This window comes from Rhinolophus sinicus, linkage group LG09 (assembly GCF_036562045.2).
Source record: "Rhinolophus sinicus isolate RSC01 linkage group LG09, ASM3656204v1, whole genome shotgun sequence".
NCBI classification, from domain to species: domain Eukaryota; kingdom Metazoa; phylum Chordata; class Mammalia; order Chiroptera; family Rhinolophidae; genus Rhinolophus; species Rhinolophus sinicus.
In genome coordinates this window covers 31406775-31434528 of record NC_133758.1, presented here as the reverse complement: position 1 = coordinate 31434528, position 27754 = coordinate 31406775, and the positions used below count along the sequence as shown (strand labels likewise).

The following is a 27754-nucleotide window of genomic DNA, read 5'->3' as shown; positions in this document are numbered from 1 at the left end:
CGGCAGATTCCCAAACTCAGATCAGTACTTTAGATCAAAGGTTGGGAACCTGCCAATTGGGAATGTGAAAATGCTGTTTTTGATCCATGCTTGCTTGAATTGCGGATGCAAAAGGGCCAACTGTTGTTAAGTTTTTGGTGAGTCAAAAGTTATATGAAGATTCTCGATGGCGCTGGGGTCTGTGCCCCTAAACCCCACATGTTGTTTATAGGTCACCTGTATTCGCCGGGGATCTATATTTGCTAGAGTTCTTGAGTCAAGAAAATGACTAAATTTTTCAAGAAACTACAGACGGCCTGTGTTAACAGAGCAGAGTAAAAGAGAAGAAAAGAGTAAAAGGAACTGAAGGAGGAGCAAGAACCAAGAGCAAGTTCAGGTAGGGACCTCACAGCCATGGTAAGACACTGATATTTTTCTAAAGTGATGGGAAGCCACTGAAGAATTTGGAGCAGATGATTGACATTATCTGATCTGTCTCTTTAAAAGCTCACTCAGGCTATTGTGTCAGAATTGATTTCAGGTTAGGGATGGGAGTGGGAGTTGGATAAAGAGGGCAAAATAGAGGTAAGGAGACCAATTAAATAGCTATTGAAGGTTCAACTGTTTAAGATGATAGAATGGCTTGGTATAGAGTTGGAGTAACAGAGGTGGTAAAAAGTGGTTAAATTCTAAGTAAATTTTGAGTATAAGAACATGATTTGCTGGTGGATAGGGCGTAGGATATGTAAGGAAAAATCAAATATAACCTAAACCCTGAGTAACTAGGTGATTTCCTGAGATTAAAAAACTGTGGCATGGAGAAAACTTAAATGCATATTACTAATTCAAAGAACCCAATCTTAAAAGACTACGTATTGTGTGATTCCAACGATATGACATACTGGAAAAGGCCAAACCATGGAGATAGTAAAAAGATCAGCAGTTGCCAGAAGTTGAGGGAGAGGAGTGAATGAATAGGCAGAGCACAGAAAAATTTTAAGGTAGTGAAAAATACTCTGTATAATATTATAGTGAGGGAATATGTCATAATACATTTGTCCAAACCCATTGAATGTACAACACCAAGAGTGAACCATATGTAAATTAGAGACTTTGAGTGATTATGATGTGTCGATGTAGAATCGTTAATTTTAATAAACGTGTCACTCTAGTGGGGGATTTTGATAATGGGGGAGGCTGTGCATGTGTGAGGCAGGGGATACATGGGAAATCTCTGTACCTTCCCCTCAATTTTGCTGTGAACCTAAAACTGCTCTAAAAATAGTCAGAATTTTAAAATAAACATGTATTAACCAAGAGAAATCACACTTAGTAAAGGTTTACTGCTAACTGAAAAAAAAAAAAAAAAAGGAAAAAGAACTGTGGGAAAAGCTTCTAGATGGGGAATGTGGGATCAAGAGTTTAATTTTGAACACCATAAACTGGAACAGTCTATCAGTCATCCAAAGGTGATACTGTGTGGGCAGTTGTATATATAAACCTGGATTGCTTGGGGGATGTGTGGCTAGAGTTACAAATTTCAGCAATATTTACCTTTGCATGCTATTTAGAGGAGCAGTGGATGAGATAATCTACTGAGTGAGTGTGTTTACAAAAAAGAGGAAGTGTGTCAAGTGCTACAGAAAGGTTGGCTGTGATGAAAACTGAAACTTAACCACTGGATTTGGGATCATGAAGTTTAGGAGCTGTTGCAATAGAGTGATATGGATGGAAGTATGGTCAGAGTGAGTTAAAGGGAAAATGGAAAAGGAAAGAGCAAATCTGGGATTCGGCTATAAAGTGGAACATAGAAATGGAACAGTAGCTGGAGGGGGATGTAAGGGTTAAGGATTTTTTTTATTTTTTTAAGATAGAGATATTATAGTGTGTTTCTTTGTAAGCTGATAGGAATGACCAGTAGAGAAAAGGAAATTAATGAAAAAGGGAGTAATTGCAAGAAAAAAAATCCTTGAGGCAACAAGGGAAGGGAACCTGTGGGTGTGTGGATGCTCCAGCTCGAGGTAGCAATTCTGACAATTTATCCACTAAAATGGGAAAGAAATAAAATTATTTAGCTATAGATGCAGCTAGTTTGGTGGATTCAGGGGCGGGAGAATGAGAATGTTCTTGTTTGTACTATTGCAATGGAATAAAAAGCAAATCACTAGCCGGGAGAGAGGAATGGGGAGAATGCGTAGAAGATTTGAGGAGAAAGGAGATGGCATTAAATAGCCTTCATACATGTGTTACTAGGAGTGATGTTGTACCTTGGATCTTTGTCTTTTTGAAGGAAACAATTCAGTCAAAGGATAGTTTGTGCAGCATAGAACAGCAAGAAGTTTATTAGTAAAAAAGAGAAATGGAGCTCCAAAACATGGAGCGGGCTGACGCAAGAGAGGGAAGCAGCCTCTCCTTACATTGTGTGAGGCTGGATAGAATTGTCTCCCCCTCTTCCTCTCTGTTGTTATCTTTCACTTTCTCTGTTGAGGAGTCCTGTCCTCCCCTCAGGCTCTCAAGGTTGTTTCTCAGAGTATAAGCATGAACCTGTTAATTTCCCATGATGTGTTTGAGAAGCTGATTAAAAATGGTCCTGAGAAGCAGGATGTATATTCTGGTAAGGGGTAGTTTCTCTTCCTGTCCAGTATTTTTTCTTTTTCTAATGACATATCTTGTTCCCAGTATCTTGCTGAGCAAGCGAGGTATTTGTGCCCCAAGTTAGAGCAGCTGCAAGGGGCCTTCTAACTGGGGCTAATTCCCTCCTTCTGCTCATTTCTACTTTTCTACCTACCCTACTATATGGAGGTGAGAATTGACCAGAGAAAAGAAGCAAGATTCTTTTTCCAGGCAGTGTTGAAAGCTACAAGTAGTTGTAAATATAGAAGGAGAATAAGCCAAGACTAAAATCTTTAGCAAATGAAGGAAGATGACCAAAGTCGTAAATCATGGTACCAGTACAGTGTTAGGTGCGATAATTGGAGCATGAGCTCCAAAGGAGCTCGGTTTGTTTGTTTGTTTGTTTGTTTGTTTGTTTGTTTTTAAGGAGGAAAGGAAAAGGGTTTGGAAGAGATAGTAAGTTGGATATTTATTGAACTCTGGGCCCAGAATGGAGAGATGTGTTCTCAAAATAATAATTTTAGTTAGTGCAAGAACACAATGAGAACATTCATAAAAGAGGTGGAGACTATAGAAGATTTTGCTGATTATAAACACAAAGAAAGTGTCTAGGGCTCATTGAGTAATAAGAGATAAGGTCAGAATGGTAGATGTCCAGGAAAAAGTGGAGAAAATTGTTGTGAAGAGAGATGACATAGAATCCATGGATTTCCGGCGGTAACTGAAGCAAAGAGCTAGAAGGTGTCGTGTTCTGGCATTGAATTAGGGATGAAGGGTAAGCAATTCTAATTAATACCTCCTTCTTGGAAATAAGAAAATCGTAGGAAGTTTGTGGCATGGGGAATTGGGAGAAGCCAGTGGCAATGGGGAGGGGTCAAAGGAGTGTTGGTCTCATGGGAGCACACCGAATTCTGTGGGTCTTCCTTTCAGTCTAGCTGTGGACAGTGTATTCCTTAGGCTAGAGGATGTGGAGGGGAAGAGAACTTACCAGGAACGTGGAGTAGGCTGTTCCATTTCTTGCTACCATTGATTTCTATTCGTTCTTTTACCTTATAATTTGCAAAGTGTCTTCTGATCTTCCAAATCTAAAACTCTACGAATTCATTTTTATCATTGTAATATACCACTGAGAATGCACAATACAGGACAGTGGTCCAATTTCAATTGCTTCAGTGATATATTGTTAAAGATTCTCAGCTCCCTGAATCGAATCTTATGTAATTCATGGAAACTGGATAGACAGGAATCTGTACTGTAGTGACACATTCCCTTCCATGGACTATTTTTCTTCTTTCTGAACTGAACGCTTCTTTGGTTTTATGCCTACTGATTAATGCCTGTATAGCAACTCACTTCTGACAAAGACGAATCTAGATTACCAAAGTGTTTCATTTAACGTACCCGCCAACTGAGGCAGAGGTGGAATCTGAGGTGTTCATAATATGAATCATTACTTGATTCAAATTACTGATTTATTTGAGTTGCTGAACAAACGTCCAGAGACTGAAAAGTCTGCTTCTCCTCCATAAAAAGTGAAAAATTAAGAATTAAGGGTGGAGAGGTATTGCCACTTAAGTGAGAGTTAACAGACTTTGGGGTTTTATATACCTCTATCGATTTTAAAAATTAAAAATGGAAAAGTAGACACAGGGTTACCAACCATTAAAAAAAAAAGACACCTATTTTCACCAACATTTCATTAAAGAATTAGTATTTTCACACTTTAAAAAATGACTGCATTTCACATTATGAGAAACATATCATATTGTCCTAATTTTTTTCTTTCTTATATAATGTACTAATGAAAACCCCAGCATGGACCTACAACAAGCTGCAGACCAGAGTTAAGGAAACTAAATTAGCTGATTTCTGAGCCCTTACAAACATGATATGCCATGATAATATTATGTAGTAGTATGAAAAATTGTGTATTTGGTTCTCTATTATTCAGTCTACTTCATTATGTCCACTTAGAGCTTCAGCAAAATTTCCAGAAATGATATTAGCATCTATATCTAGATGTCTCTCTCTATAGGTATTTGATTTGCTGTAGTGTCTTCAAGCACTGCTACAAGATCTGATATAGCTAGCTTTTCAGACTATTCAATATAAATATATATTTTTAAAATATAATAATTTGGTAAAAACACTGTAGTGATACTATTAAAAGAAAATGACAAACAAAAATCATGCATAATGTGTTACCTTAAGTTTAATATTTTCTCTTTAGCATATTTACTAGTGTTTTTATGAATAGGTTTACATTTTTACAGGTTGTACCCATAAGATACATGAGCATATCTATTAGCACAAAGGATATTCATAATAAGATGCAAAATTCACCAAGTTATAGATTCTCAGATCTATAAAATACATAAAAGATCATCAATTTTAACCCCATCAGGTGGATACTTGAGTTTTCTTTATAGCTTTACCTTGACAGTTTCTAGTGATGGGGAATTCATTATTTCTCCTTGAAACTCATTTTCTTATCTGCCACCTCTTATATGCTATATTTTTCATATATGCTATATTGCTTCCTATAATTTCCACACATCTTTCCTGTGTGGATTTCAACCACACAGATAAACTCATTGCTTTTCCATATGATGGCTTTTCAACTTCATGCATCGTTCCTCCTCCCAGCTTCTCTCCAGACTCAATATCTTTAGTTTTTATGGTTACCACTCCCATAATGTTTTCAAGCCCACTCAATAGTCTGGATTCTTTCCATGAAATGTCTTCCAATTTGTCAGTTTGATACTGACTCAATACAGTACTCTGGATAGTTTAACCGGCACTGAAGACAATAGAATTAGCACTTTTAAATTCTGTAAGTAAGATGTAATTTTCTTTTTTCTTCTTTTTTTTTTCTTTTTTTTGTCCCACGCACATCACATTGTGGTTTACTGTTGAGCTTATATTCAACTGATATCTTCATATATTTTCCACAATTTTTCTATTTCTGTTTTCTAGAACAATTTCATATTGTTCTATATGGCATATTTAATTAGAATTTCACTTTGTTAGATTTAACCCCTCTTTCCAACCTATAAATACTTTAGATCTCCCTTCTGTGGCTCTATATCTCTCCCAGCTTTGTTCCTTCTGTTAGTTGGGGTAGTTGTCTTCAGTGTCCCACCCCCCACCCCTGCCCACTCCCAGCCATGGATGAACTGACGATGACAGGGTTGAGATGAAAGCATGTAGCTTGCCAGAAATAGTAGTTCAGTTCTCTTCATTGCCATAGATTCATTCATCAGTGCCTTCTAGAGAAAATCCTCCAAACTCTTATATTGCTGTCTGCAATATTGTTCATGTTAGTTTCAATTTTTCTAAAATTACCTATCTATGCGAAACATCGTATTAGGTGCTATGGGCTATTAAAGTGATTTGTACATAGATTGATTGGATTCTGGTAAACACTATAATAGACCCATCTTTCAATCTATAACATATGCCACAATTACATAAAACTACTGATTATAAATTCCATTTCAATTATTTGATAAAGACAAATTTTTAAATCCAATGTGCCTTTGTTGACTATATTAATATTTATAAATAGTTTCCATTTAGCTTTTATATAAATACAAACCTACAAGGATGAAGAAAGTTCTAACCATACCCTGAGGAGCTTACAGAGGCTCTGTCAGGCTTTGGGAAATTCAGATTAATTTAATCCACTGTGTTTTCCCATCTAGTGACATTAAGAAATGAAGACAGTTTACATTGATTTTTTTTCCTTAGCAAACTCTTCCTGCTTCTTATGACTGTCTCTTCCTTGATGAAGTTTCATAAAGTATCAGTTTGATTGGAAGATTGTGGTCTGTTTCCTAGAGTCAAGAATGGTCTTTTGATCACTTATGTCTGACATAAAAAAATAAAAATATGTATTATTGATTACATTGACCACATTTATCGACTGCTTATGTTGTAAGTAGCTTTCATGCATTATCTCCTTAGACCTTATGACACCACGTTATCATTAACTTCATGTTATAGATAATAAAAATGAAATTCACAATGGTCAAGTATGCCCAAGGCCATTAGCTACCAAAGGATGGAGCCAGATTCAAACCCAGACTAAGTCCAAATTCTAAATTCTTAAAAATATGTCTCCCTGACAATGCAAAGTCTCATCTATGGCCCACGAATAGCACAAGAAATACAGAGCCATAAACCATCACACACACAATACATAATTGCCCCCCAAAATTATAACATAATAAATCTGAGGAAGTTGAACTTAACAAACAGTAGACCAAATATGTGTAAAATGGCATGAAGTCTAAAGGCTGCCCAAAGTCCTTAGAGCATTGTTAGCCCCTCACATTTGTTCTTGTCTAGGAAAGCTGTCCTGACCCAAGTACTTATCTATTTTGTAGAGTATTACACCTGCTCCTGTAATTAATTCTTATGGAAGTTAAATGGCATGGCGAAATCATCAAAAGGAGAACCAGAATCCTCCCTCCTGCCCAGTGCTATAGTTGCCTGCTCACCACAGTAAAACAGAGTATATGAAAGCACCTGGCACAATGTCCGGAGCTTAACAAGCCTTGAATTAATGTTTATTAATTCAGTCGTAATATTGGTGCACTGGACTAGGAAAGTATAGGCAATAGAGAACAACAGAATATCCCCCAAAATGAAAACATTGCACAAATACCATGCCTGCCCACACACGTATACACACAAAGAAACACTTGGAAAGTAATACTTGAGTCACTAAAAGTGCTCTTCAATCTTATGACAAAACCAGTAGATACCTGGGAAATCAGAAAGATGAGAAAAATTAGCCTGAGCTACAGCAATCACAATGGAAGGATGTGAAGGAAGGGGGCTTTTACTGTACAAAATTTCAGGGCCAACTGTTAACTCTAAGAGGTGGTTGCAAAGAGTGACAAGTATAAAAGCGGTAGATTCTTTACATAAAAAACCAGTTAGTTTTGTGGGTACAGGAAAATATTAATTGTGCAAACAGGAAATGACAGTACTTTCTTAGAGAGGTTGTGCAGATTAATGTTTTCTAGCCACTGACCGTATGGAAACCATCATCGATGGCATCATTTATAGATATAAGGAATAACAGAGGTGGGGCAAGACTGTTTTGTTTTATTTTTTCATGTAAATCATGCTACACTCCAATTTACCTTAATTTAAAAATATATAATATAGCAGACTACAATGTTAGCATATATTTCCTGTCCTGAGTCTATGGTTAAATATGATAGTTTTTTATATGAAACTCTTGCTATACTAAAGACTATTGAATAATAATAAGAAGGTCCTGTTTCAAAGGGCATTGTCCCTTGAAAGGAGATCTTACAATGTTCAACTAACTAAACCAAATTATATTTGGGAACTGTCTTTTATCTTAAAACAAAACTGGAGAAGAAAGTCAAGGAATGTACTCTTAATGAAATTTTCCATAAACCTTGATGGAGATTTCAAAAGCTTAGTTGATATATCAGAATATTAAATTGCAGGATATGTACATTTATAATTATATTAACATTAGTGTTATATTTGGAAAATTGACGGCCATTTTTCATAGCACCTTTAAAACCTATTTAGGGAAGTTTTAGGTATCTGCCTATGAATTCATGAGGAAACGTCTTGTAAGGTGTGATTGGCCATGGTAATTACTCGGATCTACTAGGCAGAAAGAGTTCTGGGTCTTCAATATTGAAAAGGAAGCATGGAGAATTGTAATGGGTAAAAATGATTGGCCAATAAATGTCCAATGCCTTTAGGATAGTGTCAGAAGCACTTGGTTACCCCTGACTGGGTTATTCAGACTTGCAGGCTCAGCCTGAGGAAAAGGTAGTGGTGTTGAAATCTGTGATTCTGGCAGGTGGCAGGGATAGTTCAAGGATAGTCATTCTTATCCAGCAGCTGCTCCCTACAAAGTGAGTGCAGAATCCTGTCACAGGAAGAGGCAGGATAAGTCCTGGCAGGATACCAAATTGACAGTATAGCTTGTTGAGGACTAATGGAAAGGGACATAGTTAAGTATACATCAGGGTAGCCAGTCAGAATAGGAGATCTGATTGGCAGTAGAGGAGATGGAAGTGACATGAGAAGCCCTGCGGCCTAGCTTGCCAAGGGGTGTTGAGTCTGGAAGTCCCAATTAATCTTGAGTCCCTTTGGGATAGAAGTGAAGAACCACTGCTCAAATTGTGGCTGACTGTCTGCCACCGAGAGTTCCTCAAGCCACCATGGGCTGTCTGTTGCTGTAAAATGGCTTCCACAGCTTGTAGCCATGCTGGCCGCTCAGGAGCCGAGAGTGCCCCAGGTGGTACAGCACTAGCTGGGCAGGATGAGGACCCAGAGTGTCACCAAGGTGGTGTGCAGGTGTGGATTTTATGAGACCAATGTGGTCTCAAGTTTAGTCCTTTGGGGAGGGTTCAACATAGAAAAGATGGCACCCTCCTGTAGGGTACACATGAGACAGGTTCCACACAGGGATAGTGATGGCTCTCACTCCAGCCTTTGCCCTGAAGCCACACAACTCATTCTTTCTCCATATGTTGTCTCTGGTAACTCTCGAGTTGCCATCCATCCACCAGAACCCAGGTAAGTGTTTACAAGCAAGTGAGTCCATGTGTGGGCCCTTTAAAAGGATGTCTGGGTTTCCAGCCACCTTCTATCTCACCAGGATGGGCAGACAGAGTCCTTTCTACTTTTCACAGCCAGATGTTGTGGGGACTCCTCTTCCCGGCACTGGACCCCTGAGCTGGGGAGCCCAATGTGGGGCTGGGACCCCATCCTCTTCAGGAGACACCTCTTCACTGAGGACTGTCTCCAGGTGTTCAACCACTACCTGTGGGTTTGGGGTCAGCCCATTTCATGTGTCTGCTTCTCCGACCAGTCTTGATGTGGCCTCTTCTTTATATCCTTAGTTATAGCAGTTTTGATCAGTCTTCAGATGATTCTTGAGGTTGATCTATAATTTAGTTGGAATTTTGATGTGATCTGAGCAGGCAGCAGACATAGCATTTGCCTAATACGCCATCTTGGACCATCTTACCACCACCACTCTTTTTCTATGCAATCTTCTTTGGGAAAGCCAGATGAAATCACATTGGGTCACCAGTATATTATATAAAGATGAAATTCAGGAACAGCCAGATGGAAGAGATGTGTAGGGCAAGGCCTGAGGAAAAAGCATGGAGCTGCCGTGCTCTCGGAACACCATTCTCTCTGCGTCTCCATGTGTTCACCAACTTGGAAGCTCTGCAGGAATAATTTTTTAAATACAGCTTTCCTGCAAATTGGTTACAAGCACACAAGAAATGCTCAAATGCTTTACAAAATGATTTTACTTACCCACAATAAGAAAAGCATGGGTCTCCCTGCCCATAGTGAAAGGAATATATTTCTTCTTTTGTTCTCATGCTCTCTCCTTCTGGCCTCTGTCTAACCAAAGGCAAGAATTTTAGTTTATCCTAAGTGAAGACTTTGATTCACTCTGCAACCACTGATCAGTGATACTAATTAATTTACATAGATATTTATCCTATATTTAATTTAAATTGAGATTTGTCCTGTAAACTGAGCCCAATTAGTGTAATACTGTACCTATGTGGACTCTAAACCATTCATGATACATTCTGTCTAGCATTCTGCCTCAGTCTGTGATATTATCAGCAAGGTCTTAAAAGACCCTATTTGTGTAAATCAGGGAATATCCACCATTTTCACATTCTCAGATATTGTAAACAAGCCCTTATTTCCCCATGTCACATCCTACAAAACAAGCATCATGCCTAGTCAGCTTAAAATTTCAATTAACATTACTAGTTAACTTTGATTGTTTTGTAGCTTTGAGTTAATCATGCCTCCTTAATAGGTGAAGAGTCTCAAAGATTACCAGGGACCTAGGATCATGCATGACTTCTTGCTTGACTAACTCTATGCTAATAAATAAGCCAACAACAGATTAGTCACATAAATTCCATTCTCCAAGAAACTCAAAACCCAAGATATATTGATACATCCAACATTATCTTATAAACATCAAGTCAACATTAAACCTTTGAAGAAAGTCCAATGACTTTTTTGTGGGTAAAATGTGTATCATTTAGGGAAGAACCATGGGGGCTGTAAAAGCTACCCAGTAATTACCTGACCTTATTTTGTAGCAATTTCATATAATTATAAATCAATTTTTATCTAAAATTATATAGAGGGAATAATTATAACATTAATTACCATATGTTGATGATTTGCTACAAATATAGACAATTTTCACAAAGATTGGAGTTCCTAATAATATTGATAACCATTTGATAAAATTGTTTTTTGCCTTTTGTAAATTTGATCATCAGGCCCTGTAACTCACCAGCAAAAGGGTGTAAAAATACACACACAAAAGGATAGAGGACCTATTTTTATCTTCTAATGACAATTTTTAATTATTGAATTTCTAACTATGTCAGGAAGCCTCAGTCAATCTGTCATCTTTTTTTAAATATATAATTTTTATTAAATTTATTGGGGTGACATTGGTTAGTAAAATTATGTAGGTTTCAAGTGCACAATTCTATCATACATCATCTATATACTGCATTGTGTGTTCACCACCTAGAGTCAGTTCTTTCATCACCATATGTTTGACCCCCTTTAACCTCTTTTATCACCACCCCCCTCTTACCCTCTGGTAACCACTGAACTGTTGTCAGTGTCTGAGTTTTTGTTTTTTTGTTTGTCTTCTTTTGTTGCTTTCAGTTTTATATCCCACCATATGAGTAAAATCATATAGTTCTCGACTTTTTCTGTCTGACTTATTTCACTTAGCACGCTAATCTCAAGACTCCTCCATTTTGTCACAAATGGCAGTATTTCAAGTTTTCTTTTGGCTGAGTAATATTCCATAGTAGCTATGTACCACATCTTCTTTATGCAATGATTTATCACAGGATACTTTGGTGTTTCCATTTCTTGGCCACCCTGAATAATGTTGCAGTGCACATAGGGGTGCATATATCTTTACGGATAAATGTTTTCAGATTTGAGGGATAGATATCCAGAAGAGGGATTGCTGGGGTCATATGGTAATTCTACTCTTAATTTTCTCAGGAAACCTGTCATCTTCTTGCCTTTACTTTCCCTCTACCTCCATGAAGAAGAGAGTTATAAGCAGCAAAAATTGATCTTGTTATGGATTTTGCTCTGAGCTGCAACCAGCCAAGGAATTACTCTATTGTATTTGTCACTGCGAGACATCCTGAGAGAAGTCTTACAAGGCGAGAAGTACTCTGTGTGCTGACCTATACGCATAAGGCATGACTGAAGGAAAATTACAGGCTGCCTTGATGCAGACATGTTTATGAAAGACATCCATTGTTTCTTAAACTACACTGGGTTCTTAGAAATATAGCTTGATGTTTCCCTTGAATGAGTTGTTTTCACTTTTTCTTCATCAGAAAACAAAATATTTCTGCTTATATAAACTGTGTTCTTTACTTATAGATATAGGAAGACATACTCAGCATTTGCAAATCATTTCTAAAAAGACATAAGTCTGAGCTCAGATGACAAAAGTTAGAATAGATTGTTTAAAAGAAGACTTTAAGAATATGAATTTGAGTATGTCCCAGGTACATTATGTGCTGACATACATCAGACAAATTGTAATCACAGTAACCAAACTGTTAACCCAGCCAGAAACCTTCCTGGATGGTTTTGATATAAATCTAAAAGAGATGAAACTAAACAAGATTTAATGAAAGATTAAAAGAGTATCATATAAATGTAGCTAAATTTTAATGATTAAAGAGTTCATGTTTTTGGAAATTGGGGCAGCTTTGTACCTCCTGTTTCCTTGAGGCTTGAGGCATCAATCTATCCTTGGGTTATAATTTGGTGGACACTTGGATTTTTTCCCTTTTAAAAAATGACCTCCTCCTGTTGCACACTGCCTTAGGTGCATTTCAATGCTATGAATTTATCAATTGGACATTTAATTGAGAAGTGGATTGCCTACCCTGCTTGGACAGACAGAGCTGTGCCCTGTCTACCTGCAGTCTGCTTGGGTTCATTCACTTTCATTATTCATGCAGGTTAGACTAGCTTCCCAGTCAAGGAACTAGAGCTGTGAGGGGAAAGGGTCACCAGGCAGTCCAAAGAGAGAGGCTCTGTCTCTCTGGGGCTGAATTATTCCCTTTCTCTTTTCAATCTTTTTTTTTTTTTCAGTAGAAACAATCTAACATAAGGAAGACAATGATAATTAACATTATGCAAGCATTTTATAATTGAAGCATTTCTTTCAGTAATTAAAGATAAAGTATTTAAAGGAAAGTATCAAGTGATTAAAAAAGAAATCAAACCTTGTACTTTGATTTCAAAGAGTTTAAAGTAATATTCATCATTTGATTATATCTGTGCACACCCCTTCCTGACACCAAGAGCCCTACTAGGCCTGGGTTAGTCTCCTAAGCGTCACAAGCCAGGAGTCAAAACTGCTAATATCTGGCTCTACCTCCCAGTTTTTTGAGGGCTTACGCTGACCCCTGAGCACCTTCAGACCTTAACAGAGGCGTTCTAACGTCACTACTGGGGGCACTGCCTAATGGTATTGTAATTGTCCCTTTGTTCTTTCTAACACCTGGCTAATCAAAACCATTTTGCCGTGGAGGAGAAACAGAAGCAAGTTTGAAAGTGTCTGACTCACTTAAATTTTTATGTTTGAACCCTTTCTTCCTATCAAATTTCTAGAATGTTTGTGATAATGCTATGGTGATTCTTCAGCAATCTTATCTCGCTATGATGTTTCCTCCCCGATCCCCATCTTAGCAAGGGGTATCGCGTTCTAACAAATCCCTTGTAAGTCAGGAACAAATGTTATCTAGAGCCCTTCCCTCCCACTTCATGTAGACTTGCCTCCTGATGATTCTTCAGACCATTCCTCTCTCTTCTTTCACTCCCAGGATAGTCCCCAGATCCTGGTCACTTCTCTCTGACAAACGCTAGTCTCCATATGACCTTGTGCCCCTCTATGATCTGTCCACACCTGAGCCAGAGGGATCTCTCTAGAACACAAATCTGAGATCAGTATCTTCGCTAAATCCAACCATAGAACGATACCCCATGGTTTTCAGGAAAACATTAAAAAGCTTTAGTCCAGTTTACAAAGGCCTTTAGGATCTGGACCCCATCCTAACCATGCACTTTCCTAATTCCTTTACACTAGTCTTACAGGTACATCACCAATGTTGTGTATGTTGCTCTGCCGCATAGTTACAGCCTACTTATAATTTGCACCCAACTCAGTCACCTTTTTTTTGCAAAAGATTTCCTGACCCCTAAGTGAGTGAGATGACCCTTTGGGCTCTCCAGTACCCAGCGCCCTCCTCTGTCCTAAAACCTGCTGCAATGTATCTTACTTCTTAGTTTGAGTCACTTAAATATTCATTAGCATTAGACACCTGCAGGCTGGCATCCAACAAGTGTTTGTCAATTTTTAATAATTTGTGAATCGCTATATTCATAAACTTTTCATTTCTGTCATTCCCAGATATTTTTCTTTGCCTATTAGCTTTTCATCATTTAATGTATTCATTATCCTTTTGCTTTCATTATTGTAATATGTCTTACCTTTTGCTGATTTTTTTTCCTGTTTGCTTCTCTGAACATTATTTTACAGCCAGATTAGATAAGATTCTTTATTATCTATAGAAACATTGGCTTTGATTACTAATGACAATGGCTATAATTACTTTGGAAGTTAGTTCTTAAAAGGGGTCTCCCAAAGGGTAACTGAACCTGATCTGGTGATTGGTATATTTGGCAAATGAATCAAAATTTGAAATTGAATGAATGAATCTATCTTGATGAACTCTGGCCATTAAGATTTGGATTGTGTATATTATACCACATCTTCATTATTCAATCATCTATCGAGGGACACTTTGGTTTCCATGTCTTGGCCACTGTAAATCTGCAATGAACATTGGAGCACATATGTCTTTACAGATAAATATTTTCAGATTTTTTTTGGGTAGATACCCAGGAGAGGGATTGCTGGGTCATATGGTAATTCTAATCTTAATATTTTGAGGAACCTACACACTGCCTTCCATAGCAGTTGCACCAGTCTGCATTCCCACTAACAATGTATGAGGGTTCCTTTTTCTCCACAGGCTCTCTAACACTTGTTATTATTTGTCTTGTTGATAATAGCCATTCTAACTCATGTAAGGTTATATATCATTGTGGTTTTTATTTGCATTTCTCTGATGATTAATGATATTGAGCATCTTTTCATGTGTCTATTGGCCATCTGTATCTCCTCTTTGGAGAAATGTCTATTCAAGTCCTCTGCCCATTTTTAAATTGCATTGTTTGTTTTTTTGTTGTGGAATTGTATGAGTTCCTTATATATTTTGGATATTAGCCCCTTATTGGAGGCGTCATTTACAAATACCATCTCCCATTCAATTGGATTCCTCTTTATTTTGTCGATGGTTTGTGCAGAAGCTTTTTAGTTTGATATAGTCCTATTCATTTATTTTAGCTTTTATTTCCTTTGCCTTTGAGGTCAAATTCATAAAATTTTCTTTGAACCTGATCTTGAGATTATTATGCTAAGCGAAATAAGTCACACAGAAAAAGTCGAGAACCATATGATTTTACTGATATGTGAGATATAAAACTGAAAGCTTCAAAGGAACAAGACAAAAAATAAAGAAACAAAAATTCATAGACACAGACAATAATTTAGTGGTTACCAAAGGGTTGGGGGGGCAAAGGGGTGGTAGATAAGGGTAAATGGAATCAAATATATGGTGATGGACGGAGAACTGACTCTGGGTGGTGAACACACAATGTGATATATAGATGATGTATTACAGAATTGTACACCTGAAACCTATGTAACTTTACTAACAATTGTCATCCAATAAACTTTAATTACAAAAAAAAGAAAAGATTTGGAGTAAATATTGTCAAATTTTAAATGTTGTCTCTTGCACCTTCAGTATGTTATTAAAGAAATGGTTCACATCATCCTCTTGGCTTTAAAATCTCACAGTGTTCTCCAGGAAGATGGGGAAACAACTCCAGAAGATTTCCAATAGTATACTTTATCTTTTTCTGTTATCCTAATGTGCCACCTTAGTTGATATAGGCTGTCTAAAATTCCGAAAAACAAACTTGCTGTCTTCAATGTTATCATAAACTACAAAAATTGTATGAATAGGCAGGCTCAGGGTGGAGCTGTCTCAGAAATTCTGCAGTCAGCATTTCCCATATACATACTATTTTCCTAGAGACTAATGAGCAAAGAGTGCTGCTCTGGCCATTAAAAGGCATGTGGGGTTGGTTGGTTGCTTTGTTTTTTTTATGGCTTAGGGATGTAAACACAATGCTGAACTAGATTTTTCTTGCTTACTCAAGGAAAATAACAAGATGCTGGATTATCAGAAGAGAGTCTAGGTATCAATTTATTATTTATATCACATCAGGGTGGAGAGAAAGTGGATGAACACATTTTTAAACACATTTTTCAAAATTATCTAGTAAAATTCTTAGGTGCCTTTTAAATCTAAGAATTGCCACTTGAGAGCTGTATATGTTTTCATATAAAATCCTAATTAATTGCCTTGTGAAAAGAATAAGAAAACTAGTTGTTTTGTTCCAGTTGTGTTTACCTAAAATTCATTAAGATATCAAATGATTTCAACTCCTTAGGTTCATTGCATAGTCATTCAGGTATCTTTAGTATTCTTTCATTACTTTCAAGATGCAGTAGAAGGCTGAATGTATCGTTACTAATCAAAAATATATGCAACCCTTTAAAAGAAAACATTTGCATTTTCCTACTATATTATGGTTTTTATTCACTTTTCCTAGTCACCACATTTGTTTCTATGGCTCTTCAGTTCAGCTTTCATTCCTAACTTTGTTTATACTCTATATTTTTCAATGGAGTCCCTCTTTGGGTACTGCTTTTAATTCCACATTAACTCAAATTTCTTTTAATCCACACTGCAATGGATCTTTTATTTCCTTTGCTGTGAAACAGGAGACCATCTGTTGAGCCCAGACTTACATTATTTTTATCATCACTGTGACTATACTGGACTCTGTTCATACTCTCTTGATGGATCTCTCCTGTCAATCCTCAAAACAAAAGTTTTGTTTTAGCTCTCCCATCTTATTTCACAGAAATGAATCATTTCTCACTTAAACTCATAGAGTTTGAGACTTTTATTTGAGAGCTCTCCCTTGCCTTCCCCTCCATCCTGCCCATGTGTAGGCCAACAGCAGGTCAAGTGGTTCCGCCTCCAAAGTATACCCCACAAGTATTCACCTCTGCACAGCCATCACTCAGCTCGAAGTCACCATTTTTTACCTGAATTATTGTAGTATCCTCTCCACCGTTCTTACCACTCAACTGACTAATGCATTCTTTACACAACAGCCAAAATACTTCCTTGTTTTACTTTTTATTGGAGCTCTTTTTGTTTGTGGTTGTTGGCTTTTCCAGGGCCCAATATGGGATGTTGGAGGCAAAAAGAAAACCCACGGCCATCTCTGTTGTGTTCTTCCTCAGGCCTTGAGATTCCTATCTAGTGTATCTTCTTCTCTTCGGTTTCAGAGTCTTCTTATGTTTTGTATATAGTGTCTAGAGTTTTAAGCTGAACTTAGCAGGGTAATAAGGAAAAGTGTATATCTGGTCTGGACCTGGAAGTCCAGAATACCATTTATAAACATAAATCACATTATATAAATATCACGTTCCAAGTTTAAAGCTTTTTAATGGCCTCCTGTTGCTCTTAGTATGCAATGCAAATACATGTCAGTGACATACAAAACCCCAAATAATGGGAAATTGGCCCATTTCTTCAATAGTTAGTTACTTTGTGGAAGTTGGCTCGCATTCCATTAAGTTAGTCTTTTATTTCTTTGAATGTTCAAAGACTTTTCTCACTTAGAATCTTACCCCATGTTGGTGTCTTTCTCTCAACGGTTTGCCATTGGTACTACTTTTTTCTTGGCTACATCTCAGCCTTCAGTTTAAATGCTGCCTCCTTTATAATGTTCCTCCTTAGCCATTCAACCTAATACCATTCTCTTACTTTCCTTATGTTTAAATTTTCTTCAGGGATCCATATAAATCAGATTTTTAAATTATTTTATAGTCTATGTGAACAGGTTTCCAACATGGCCGTTGATATTTTGAAGATGCATTTAATAAACACCTTGTTTGGAGGATGCTAGAGTGTTAGAATCAACCATTTTATTAACAAACACCCAAAAGTTCCTAAGTTATGCACCAGTATAGTATGTCATCATAGGCACAGTTGCTAATTTTAGTTTGATTATTTTTGATTCGTTGATTCATTTAATTAATATTTACTGAGTGCTTACTACTATGTATCAGACACTATTCTAGGTGTGGGAAAGAGTGAATAAAACAAAGTCTCTGCTTTTATGGAGCATACATTCTAATAGAGGGAGAAAAATGATAAATAAATACGAAAGAAATATATGTCATATGATGAGTGTAAAAAGTCAAACGGGGTAAGGGAAGAGAAAGTGCCTGGAGCCTAAAGAGAATAGGAGACATATTTTACATAGAGTAGTCAGGACAGATCTCTGTGTGATAAGGTGACACTTGAGCAGGGATCTAAATGAAATTGGGGACCAAGCTATACAGCTATCTAGAAGAAGCAGAGGGAAGAGTAAGGACAGATGTTCTGAATCTGAAATGTATGTGTCATTATTGAGGAACAACAGGAGACATAGTGACTGGAGCTGAAGGAAGAAGGACACAGCTGTAGGAGATGAGGTCACAGTGGTTGCCAGAATAAGACCATGAATTGAGGTCATCGACAACTTTGACCATGACAAACTGCATGTGCTTGTTACACATGGCCACCCTTAATGCTGGCTACTAAGAGTACTACCCATTGGAACATAGCAACAATGTCACCCATAGAAGCAAGCTGCATGGCAAGATTGAATTCAAAACATTTGCTAGCTTGAAGTACTTGTAAGAATACGACATACATGACACCTACAGAGCCTGAGTTCCCTAGGTGACTCTACGAAGGCAGAGAGAACAAAGAGACAGTAAAGATAATTAGGACAAATTATAAAAAAGTAATTAGAAATAGTTCTAAAAGGAAACGAACTAATTATTTCAAAGTTACTTAAAATTCGAAACTCACAGTTGTGTTCCTATATTGCAGTGTAACCAGTGTAAGCAACTGAATCAAGTTCTGGGGATAAGTGAAAAAAAAAATTAGAAAATTAAAGTATCCCAGAAGTACTAAATGGAAATTGAATGCATATAATCTTTTATTTATTAATGGAAACTTGAAAACTGCACTTAATGTATATATAATGCAGTGTTATATTCACATTTTGAAAATACCGGGCAAGAACTAAATGTCATGTCTAATATTACAAAGAGAATTAGTTGGTGTCCAGGACAGAGATGCAAAAGGAAAGAAGTGGCCAGTTTTCTCTTTGGTGTATTCATTAATTTCATTCATCCATCCAGGCTCATATACTGAAGACCTTTAAGTCTAATGTTGACTACGTCAAATTTAAACAGCAAATAAATGTTTCATCCTCACTTTTCCTTGCTCCCTCCTGAAATCAGAAGTAAGGAGAGCCACTTTCTAGAAGTCTTTAGTATACATGACTGTTCTCAGAGTTGAACTACTTCCTTTTTCTTCTTTGCCGTCCATTTCTTCCCTAATAACCTGGGATAGATGTTGCATCTCCTTTGTCATTACATGCACTGAACCACAAAGTATGTACAGAAAAATACAAATTATACAGTGCTTGAAAGTATTCTCTTTCCATAATTATTATAATCACATATTAGACCATGCTCACCCTAATAAACCAACAGAGATTCTTTTCATTTCATCCTATACTTTCTTTTTTTCTACATATAACCCTTCACACAGCTGCTCCCCTTTATTTGGAAGGCCTTCCTTCCCCACCCAAATCCAACTTTGCCTAACTCCTATTTATTTTTCTGGACTGAGGTTTTAAATGACCTCTTCCTGTAAGCTTTCCCTATCATCCCTTCTTGGTTGGATACCTCTTTGCACTTGAACAATCTGTGTGCTTACAGAATTGAAAACACTGTGATGGTTTTTGTTTTAGATATGACCTTTTTAGGAGACAACAAACTCCTTGAGAACATGGATTATATCATATATAATCATACATATATATATATATATATATATATATATATATATATATATAGCCACAATATATAGCACAATGCCAGGAACGTGGCTAGGCAGTCTAAATATTTGTTGAATGATTGAATGAACACAATTCTAAAACATTATAATATTTAAATATAATAATGAGAAAGGTATAGTAAATTCTAAGATCAAGAAGATATTTACTACTCAGAATTCCTTTTAAAGTAAATATACTACAGTGTTATTATCATAAGTAATTGAAAAAAGTCCACATTTATATTTTATTTTGATGTTATTTTGATGTTCGTTGATCACAGTCTTAATTCTACTAATAGCCTGAATATATTATACATCTTACATTTTTGTGGTAGTCATTGAGAATCAGTCTACAGCAATTTAAAATTTGAATAATATTTCTTGACAGAATTTTTTTTAAAACATTGACAGTGAACAAAAACCATCCCCATCTCAAATTATTTGGTTTAAAATATTAAGTTCTGTATTTTCATTTATTTATTTGACTTGAATGCTAATAATAACCAGCACAATAAATTTGATAGTCATATATCATTTGCTAATGAAGAGCATAGTCTTACCAGAAGAGAAAAAAGTTATATTTTTTGTCCTTTCTTCAAGATGTAGCAACAATTCTGTAAGCACATAATACAGCAAACATGCCAATGACAATAACAGATTTTAGCATCATTATCAAAGATGAAATAGGTTTCCCTAAAAATACTCTGTTTTACCAATATCCTTAAAAAATTGAGATGAAATTTGAAATATTATCATTGGGATCCTTAAGAACTTTACAGAAGTACTCAGTACTGAAACCACTGCCCTCTAGGGATATAGCCATAAGTATTTTAAAACACAAACTACAGTAAAAGATTATATTCTTTAAAACTTCAAAGTACTGCCAAAGGAACTTGTTTTTTTCTTTAAAATTATATATTTGGTATTGCTGCATTCCCAACATTATAGTTGAGCCTACCAGAGTAAGGCTTTGTTACCTTGCTATTCAAATCTGAAAATGCTTTGCTTTCTTCACAAATCAATTATTTAACTGTAAAAGAAAAAAATCCATTCTTATTGTGCCTCATAACTAATAGAAAAAATATTAAAATTATGCTGCATGTGCTTATTGTTGAGGAAAAGTTTATAAATGTATGCTTATAGCAATATCCTGACTTATAATTTTTCTTACTTTGGCAATTTTTGCATATTGTCAATCAATTTTATTGATTTAGGAATAAAGGTTTTATTTTCACAACTAATTGTTTCAATCTATACTTGCAAAGGAAAATATAGAATGCTATATTGCAACAACTATTCAATTATAGCAAACTTAAAAGTTTAACAGTTACGTGTATTCTCCTTTCTATTCCTCAAATTCTCATTATTAGTTTCTTAAGATGTTACTGTCAGTTCCCTTTTTTCCATATAATAGAGCCTGCGGTAACGTTACATGGTTATATTTACAGTGTTTTCTGTAAAACCAGCTTGAAGCCATTAACTGTTGATCTACTGCTGTAGGATATTCATTTATTCAAAAACTGTTTCTTAAAATAAAAACTATCATAACAATTAATTTTGCTAAAAGCTTCTTTTGAAACACACGCACACACAAACACACACACACCCTAAATACCTCTATTTGGATAAAAAAAAGTAAACCATGTCCATAGTTTCACCATATTTATTTAGTAAGTACTCTTCACTGAAGTTGCTTTAAATCTTCCAAAATTTAGAGACACTAAGCTACATTCAGAAAATATGAAAAAAAAAACCTTTTCTATTTTTTAAATATGAATTATAGTTCTTCAGGAACCCCAAGGTAGCCAAAGGTTGGTATAATCAGTCATTGCATTCTTTATTTAGGCTTCTTCATCAATCAGTAGTTAATAATAGATATATTATGACACTGGAAATGGCATCTTTCTTTTCTTTCTTTACTATTGCATTTGACTTCTCTCTCTTTTTTTTTATTAGTTTAAGGTGTACAGAACAATGCAATAGTTAGACATTTCACCCCTCACAAAGTGATAACGCCCGTCCCCCAATCTATTGCCCCTCTGACGTCGTATATATCTATTACAATTCCATTGACTCTATTCCCTATGCTGTGCTCCATATCCCCTGACTTCATCTATTAAATTATAGTTGACATTCAATATTATTCAGTTTCAGCTTCATGTGTACAGTGCAGTGGTCAAGCATCTACACTGTCCATAAAGTGTTCTCTCCTTCTCTTTACCTTTGATAATAATTGTAGAAGGAGTGAGCTAGATAATGAGAGAAAGGACCTTCCTTCCTGAGAGTAATAGGAACTCTCACTTGATTATCATTTAGGGTGGTGAATCTCAAAAGTATGATCCCCTAGCATCTCGTCAGCATCACCAGGGCCTTGTTAGAAATACAAACTGTGAGGGCGGGGACCATCAAATCTGTATTTAACAAGCCTCCAGGTGATTGTGAAGCACACTAAAGTTCTAGGACCACTGATTTAGGGAATAGTTACCATGACAATCACCCATTAGAGCGTGTACAGAAAATTCTGTGTGATCCTTAAAGATCTTCCCCCAATTTATTGGTTAAATGCAGGAAAAATTGATGTGATGAGGTACTTTGCCTTTGGACATACTGCAAATTATGCTAGGACGTATTGCAAACCTTTGCTAGGAAAGAGGCATGGATGGTTTCTCCCCAGACTCCACAAGGAGCAAACCTTGCTGACACCTTGATTTTGAATTTTAGGCCTCTTGAGCTATGATTGAATAAATGTCTGTTGTTTTAAGTGAACCAGTTTTTGCTAAATTGTTTTTGCAGCCCTAGGAAACTAATATAGGAGACTTCATAGAGTTTGTATCTCATGAGTATTTTTCGACTTACTCATTGTCCATAAAAATCTTCTCATGAAAATATGCTCTGTAAAGAAAGCTGCCCTGCCACCCCGTCCCAATTCTGGTTCCACCCTCCTCCTCTGCTCATTCACCCCACTCTTTACAAAAAAAAAAAAAAAATCTTTGAAAAGTCTAGCTTTAGCTGTGAAAATCATATTCTTATTTATTGTGGGAGTAAAAAAACTCTCCTAGGTAAAATATTAAATGTAAGACCCTTACACTATGGAGAAATAATCATTTGTGTATTTTTAGAAATTTCACAAATGATGTTAGAAATTATGCCTATTATCTCCCATCCATCTGTCTTTCAATAAAATTTTATATTGCAGTGGATTATGCTTTTTAAGCTGCTTTACACTCATTTGTTCAAATACATACCAAGCCTTTTAATTGGATCATTTTATATGCAAATAACTAATGCTACTGAGTGTATCTATTTCCTTCTGTTGCTTTTTTAGTTGTGTCATAAATGCACTGACCCTCCACAAACAGGGTTAATTAGAGTATTGTGTGAAAGTGTGTGTACTACGGCTGCCAGCTGTAGATCTAAGATTAAGAAGATACAGATTTATGGTTCTTTGTGTCTTGAAAACAAAACACATGTAATTTTGAATTATGTGTTTAGGGAACCAGCCTTAAGGAAATGGATTTGTATTCACTGTACCTTATATGAATAGCTCCGCACACTCCTTTGTTGTTTTTTTCCCCCAAACAACTTAGCAAACATTTATATTTTAATACACAAATATGTATTTTAACAAGTAAGACAATAGAAAAAAACATGTAATAACAAGACAACTTTGGTAAAATAATTTAAATGACTTACAAGATCTATCTTTTTAAAGATTTGTTAAATTTGATATTTTAAGAAACACGATGTTTAAGAGCATGATTTTTCCTGTGCTTTCTTCCATTTTACATGTCTACAGCTCTCATTTGTGAACGTGTTAATGTTTCAAGTTTCCCCTAAAACTTTTAACATGCTGAGGCAATTTGTCAACATTGTTTTCTAGTATTTCTCAATTATTTTGGAGCCAGAATAAAAAATCTCAAAGGTATTTTTGAGACAATTCCCTCAATACAATAAGATCAATACCACATTTTAATCTAACAGTGGCAGTACAGTTTGAATTCCATGTTTAGGAGGATGGAGTTTACTTTTAAAAATCAGTGTGTAAGTGATAAATTTGTAAAGATTAGATTAAGAAATATTATGCTGAATATGATGGTATTAAGCAAGACCCCTTGAAGAAGACCTATCTTTATTATATGTAGATTTATGCTATTTCTATACTAACCATTAAAACAAACAAAAAAAACAAAACCACTTTGTTTCATTCTTTCAGCTTATCTAGTATGTAGCAAGTATTAGGTGTTAGGGATAGAGAAAAAATTCAGAGTTCTTCTCTCAAGGTATAGTAGTCTAACAGCAAACAGGGACAATAAACACAATTATGAATCAGCTTAAATACAGAGTTGGGGCACTTGGGCTGGAGGAAATTAAGAAACGGTACTGAATTGGTTTCCTAGGGCTGCTGTTACAAATTACCATAAAACTATTGGCTTAAAACAACTAATTTATTATTCTTGAAGTCTGGAGGCTGGAAATCCAAAATCAAAGCCCCAGCAGAGCCAGACTCCCTCTGAAGACTCTAGGGGTGGATCCTTCCTTGCCTCTTTTAGCTTCTGGTGGCTCCAGGCATGCCTTGGCCTGTGGCCACCTAACTTCAGTCTGTCTCCATCTTCATATGACCTTCTCTGTGTGTCTCTCTGCCTTCTCTTTTGTCTCATATAAGGGCATTATCACTGGATTGAAGGCCCACTCTAATCCAGGAAGATCTTATCTCAGGATCTTTAAATTAGTAACATCTACAAAGACCCTTTTTCCAGATAACATTACATGCTTAGGTTCTGGGTAAACATACATCTTCGGGAGCACCATTCGACCCACTCTAGCTACCCAGAGGACGTGATCCTCCACTGCAGAGCAGGTTTGAGGAGAGAGGGGAGAAATGTTGTGAGTTCTCTCTCAGGCATGGACAGTGTGATAGGCTCAAGTCTTTTCCACTTTTGACACAATGCCTGGCATATAGCAAGCACTCCATGACTGTGGGATTATTAATGAAATATATCCATGAAAATATTCAATAGGAAGGTAGACATACAAATCTGGAGATCAGAAGAAAGACCTGGATTGGACGGAAGAATGGATAAGATTACCAAGGGAAACTATGTGAGAAGAGGAAAGAGTAAAGCAAGGACCAAGAGACAGTTCCTCTTTAAGGAAAGGGCTAAGGAAGAGGAATTAATGGAAAAACAACAGGGAAACCAGGAGAGAGGGGTGGCATAGGAGACAAAACAGAAAGAGTCTTTAAGAAGGAAAAAAAAAAAAAATGGTGTTAGATTATGTTAAACTGATTAAGTAATTAATGTAAAGCCTGGATTTGGGAACTTGGAGATAAGCAATTTCAGAAGTTATGAAACCAGTTTTCCATGGATTAAAAAATGGTAGAAAGTTTACAATTTTCCTAATGGACAATGAAGCTAAACTAAATACATAGGCTTCCCACCATAACTCCCAATGTACATGTTTCAGAGAAAGTGTTTTGAAAAATTTCTATGTGGGGCACATGTCCATGACCTGTCTCTCTCCTTTGATCTCAGAGACAGACTATGCAAGTTGTTACGGATTGTTAGAGCCGCTGGGCTGGAGGGTACCACTTGTAACCTCTCTGCTCATTACAGGACGTTTTATCACACTCACAGTGGGAGAACACAGTTTGTAAACTGCAATTCTGACTCTGATCTTCCATGTAAAAGAATGTTCTTTGGGCATCCCACTGAATCTACTCAAAAACATCAGTCAAGCATACATAACATGGACTCAGAGACCTTCCTGATGAGTAGTGTGAAATACATTAAGAATAAAAGGAGCCTTCAGTTTTAAACACTAGAGATTTAAAAGCACATTGTACTTGAATGCCATCATCAGCGTTTTCCTTTATGACATCTGCTGTTAAGTGAATTTAGGATTTTTGTTCATAACTGAAATACCCTGGTGGCTATAATCTCATGTATTTGAAGGACACTGAGCAAACTCTTTCATGACATGTGGTGAACACACCACAAATTTGACTTTCAATTCTACATTAAGGTATGGCTGAACATGGTGGTTCTTTTTTATAACTTAGTATTACCCCATAATATTCTTGAAGTAGTAATTATGTTCTAGTTCATTTGTGTCAACTAATTTTTTTAAGGAATGTACAAGGTGTAATCAAATAATACTATGAATGTTTAAATTAAAAAAATTATTACAGTAAAAGACACATTGCCATTAATCCCCCTGAAAATATTTCCCCTCACTTCAAACACATGTATCCCATCGTTCTTGCCACTTTCTAAAGCAGTTCTGGAAGTCCTCTTTCATGTCTTTAGTTGCACTGTCATGGGCTGCCTCGATGTCCTGAAACATTTCGACTTTGGGGAAGAGCCAGAAGCCTCACGGTGCCAGATCCGGTGAATAAGGTGGATGAGGACACACCATAATGTATAGTGGACAGAAATTGCCGTACCAGAAGCAATGTGTGACATGGAGTGTTGTCATGATGGAGGATTATTTACAGCACACTTTAAAACACACCGTCTCTCAACCATAGCTTACAACCGACTGACAGCACCAAACAAGTCGAAACTTGTCACATACTGTTACTAAGGTTCCACACACTGTTTCCTGTATTGAAGATCCCTGTCCTTCTGAAGTTGGATGGCACTTGGCAGCAGCATTCACGGTATTTTGTGATCACAACAGAAAGGCTCCGTGTCTCACATTACTTTTGCTATATGGCCATTTCTATCAAATAAAAATTTTACAATGTGTCCTCATCCACCTTATTCATTGGATCTGGCACCTTGTGACTTTCTGGCTCTTCCCCAAAGTCAAAATTACCATGAAAGGTAAACATTTTGAATCGATTCAGAACATTGAGGCAGCCACTATAGCACAACTAAAGACATACACGAAAGAGGACTTCCAGAACTGCGTCAGAAAGTGTCAAGAATGATGGACTAAGTGTGTTCAAAGTGAGGGGGAGTATTTTAAGAAGGATTAATGGCAATGTGTCTTTTACTGTAATAAATTTTTATTTAAACATTCACCGTGTATTTTTATTACACCTCATAAGTTTGGATGATGTTATCTTAAATAGTAATCATTAACAAGTTTTGAATCATTTTCTCTGCTTTATGGACTGCGATTATGGCAAATGTGTTAGTTTCAAAAACTAAACATGGACTTGCTATTACTTACCTTTACAAGCTGAGCTTTAAATACTGGCAAAATAACTTATTTAAAATGAACTCTTTAACTACTACATATTTTTTTAGATTGAAAAATGTAAGAATTTGGGTGTGATCCTTAATAGAATTATTTAAAATAGTGTTTTATAAAGATTTCATGTTAAACTTTATAAGTTAGAATTAGAAAGTATATGGGTGAATTAGAAATTATTAAGTTGGGACATATACAAAATATGACTATGCTGTCTTATTGTGCCATTCTATAATAACTATTAACATATATTAAAACCTATAAACTTGAGATTTATATCCATAAGTCAATAATAGATAAACATAACCTTTATCTTAGGATTGAAGTGCACAATATTACAGATCTTTTATTATTCTAGTGTTATTTTTATATAAAATTCAATTAAGGCATGATTCTAAGGCTTCAACACAGCTTAGAGAAATTCAGCAGTGTATTTTCTACTCTTTTAGCATTTATATTCAAAAACTACATATATGTAGCTAATTAGAATTTAATAAGCCTTTTACCCGAGGGAAAATTCTGATCTCTTTAAAGCTTTTATCATTGCCCTACTTATAATGTCACTATCAAGTTCTTCATTCTGAAGGTTTATTTTTTTATAGATACAATTATGTTATTTTCCTGCATGTTATACAGTTATATAGTTTTCTTCGGATGAATATTGCTTTCTGGAGAAAATGCTCTTTGAAATATTAGGAAAATAAAAACTATTGTTTCTATAGAAATAGAAATAGTCTATATGAACA

At 36.1% G+C, this 27754-nt stretch overlaps 1 protein-coding gene across 6 annotated transcripts in view; it reads left to right on the top strand.

The window, feature by feature from the left end:
* DTNA (dystrobrevin alpha) overlaps positions 1-27754 on the top strand; it is a 355310-nt gene that overhangs the window by 46919 nt on the left and 280637 nt on the right. Inside the window, exon 2 of one of the 6 annotated variants that reach the window (XM_074340145.1) lies at positions 212-376. The exons of the other annotated variants lie outside the window; for them this stretch is intronic. The gene's annotated coding sequence lies outside the window, so the exon portion shown is untranslated. The remainder of the gene's footprint in view (positions 1-211; positions 377-27754) is intronic. 6 annotated transcript variants of the gene reach the window in all.